Source organism: Procambarus clarkii, chromosome 50 (assembly GCF_040958095.1).
Source record: "Procambarus clarkii isolate CNS0578487 chromosome 50, FALCON_Pclarkii_2.0, whole genome shotgun sequence".
Lineage (NCBI taxonomy): Eukaryota > Metazoa > Arthropoda > Malacostraca > Decapoda > Cambaridae > Procambarus > Procambarus clarkii.
In genome coordinates this window covers 17,009,366-17,012,207 of record NC_091199.1, presented here as the reverse complement: position 1 = coordinate 17,012,207, position 2,842 = coordinate 17,009,366, and the positions used below count along the sequence as shown (strand labels likewise).

The window sequence follows — 2,842 nt, the reverse complement described above, 5'->3', positions numbered from 1 at the left end:
GGAGGGAGTGAGTGCCTGAGTGCAGAGAAAGGCATGATCACGACCGATGGCCCCCCCCCCAAAGCAGAAGCCAACGATAACTTGACAAGTTAGACCAGCAATTTATTATGCAGGTATTATATACACATTCACAATTATGGGCCCTGATAATATAGACACGTAACATGAATGCCTCTTAATTGTAGACTATTGGTGTGAATTAGTGAGCGCAAATAAACGATTATAACGTCGATGAACCCCGGCCCATATTGTGTATATATATGTATATATATATATATATATATATATATATATATATATATATATATATATATATATACATACATATATATATATATATATATATATATATATATATATATATATATATATATATATATATATATTTATATATATATGTGTGTGTGTGTGTGTGTGTGTATATATATATATATATATATATATATATATATATATTTATATATATATATATATAAATATATATATATATATATATATATATATATATATATATATATATATATATATATATATATATATATATAATGAGATTCAGACCGAGAGAGAGTCAGCTAGAGAAAGATAGCTAGAGAAAACTAGAGAGCGAGAAAGAGAGAGAGACAGTGAGATAGAGACAGTGAGAGAGAAACAGTGAGAGCGAGACAGCTAGAGAGTGAGTGAGAGAGAAACAGTGAGAGCGAGACAGCTAGAGAGTGAGAGTTAGAGAGAGAGCTAGAGAGAACTTTAGAGAGAGAGAAAGAAAGAGTTAGAGAGTGTAAGAGAGAGAGAAACGAACTGAAAATAAGGCAGACAAAATAAGAGACTGACGCAGTCGCATAACGGCTGGGAGGTAGTCACGATTGTGGCTGGCTGGCTGGCTGGCTGGCGAGTCACGTATTCCTAAATATGTCTGAAAAATAAATAGTTAATTCTTGCAAGGTATTCTTTACAAATAGAACACAAATATTCTTCACAGTGTTTCGCATTGTGGCTGGGGAGAATGACTATAATAGGCGCCTATCCTTAAATGTACTCCTCTATTCATGCAGCACTGTGTACCTAGTTGTTAAACGATTGGCAGGTAATATTTCAGGGGAACTATACATAGTGGGTAAGGCTCTGGGAAGCGACGGCTCTCAGCCTGCTTATTAACATGACTCAGCAGTCATCTGTTCCTGTATCCACCTGTGTGTATTTATATTTATAAATAACCTAGTTGGAATGGTCTATCAGAACAAATCGATAAACAATACCAAAAAAGTAAAAACTAATCCGTTAGATATTTATATTTGCAAAATAGATTCATAAACACTAACTATTCCGGCAATATCCTCTCTTGTTATTAACATAATATTTACACTTCTTTACTGTCACCATCAGTCTTCTTCAATCGGGTACGTACGCACATACGAACACAGACATACACTAGAAACAAAACTAAATTTTATTACCTATTATCAGGGCTCTTAATTGTGAATGGTCAAGGGAAAGCAGATGCTTCAATATTTTTACCTGCTCTAGATACAATGATCAAGATATTGGCGCCGCATGAACGTATAATCATCTAAATTTTGGGTTTGGTGCAGCGGCCTTTTAACTCATGTTTTGACTTTTAAACAGTAAAACATGAAGAGAAAGGCTATGTGGCACAAGTTCACTGAGAGCGCTAAATGCATCTCAAAGAGATAATAGAGCTTTAGCTATTATCACTCTCCTCTTTAACTGATAAAATACAGGATGTTTCACACATATCTTGTTATAAATACAAGATATTAATAACAAAGCAGTGAACAAAAAAGCAAGGCAATCAAGTGGAATGGACAACAAGAAACAAATTAAGATTTGTCGAGGCAAATTTCGTAATCAGGTTCTAAACGAAATAGGGGGGAGGTACCCTTTTGAATTAAAAAGTTATTGCTTTACCTGGCCAGGAGCTGGAAAGGCAGGCAGTCAGGAAGGCAAACTAATGCTCGTTTGACACTGCTACAAGCACTTTTTTTCCATTTGAGTACAGACCTCCCTCAGAGTCGTCTGTCCTTCTTGTCAATGTATTTCGCAGACATAGTTATTGAATGCTGAGGCAGGTGACCATGTAGTGCAATTGACAAGCATCCTGGGAGGACGAAGGTTAATCATTAGCAAAGGGAAACCTACATATAAGCATAGTTACAGGTTCCCAAATCCTCACTAACTTTGAGAAAACAAATTTGGGACGGCTCCACATGAAGTCTTGAATTGTGCATTTTCAATAGGTATCATGCTTAAAAGATGAAACCACACCAAATATATGCATATTTGTTTTAAAAAAAAAGTACCTTGCGAGAACATTAGCTAAAGAAACAAATGAGAGTGGTATAGGTGTTGTGTCATTTACCAACTTTACAAACACAAGGGCAATTACAAAGGGGGATAGCGCGAACGCAGTCCCCCGCTAAAAAAAATTTCGCACCCGAGTTAACCACATTTGGGTTAATCGCAAGGGTCAGCGCCACCGGAGTGCAATGGTGAGCCTCGCCCTGGGAAAACGGCCTTCGTGATCACCGTGTCTCCTGTGCCAGGTAAGTATGCCAAGACATTCTAACACGCAACACGCACCTGCCACGACTGGGTACCACCACACTCACAGCTATCTTTATGTTATTGCCGCCCTCCAATTGAACTGTCATTTAACACATTGATTTTTATTTGTTTTGGAATTTATCATGGGTAAGCTTGTTACAAGAAATAATGTAAATACAATCAAGATAGGAATTCATTACAGTAGTGATATGGAACACAGAGTGCTTCGAGTTGCCTATTCAAATAATTAGCTAATAAGTGGGAAGGAAAATTAAATTACCAT

General features: G+C 36.5%; 1 non-coding gene across 1 annotated transcript; it reads right to left on the bottom strand.

Annotated features, from left to right (window-relative positions):
• Window positions 1-2,403: 2,403 nt before the first annotated feature.
• LOC123772802 (U1 spliceosomal RNA) lies at window positions 2,404-2,566 on the bottom strand. The gene has a single exon (XR_006774713.1). It is a non-coding gene; the product is annotated as a U1 spliceosomal RNA (small nuclear RNA).
• Between the last annotated feature and the right edge of the window lie 276 nt (window positions 2,567-2,842).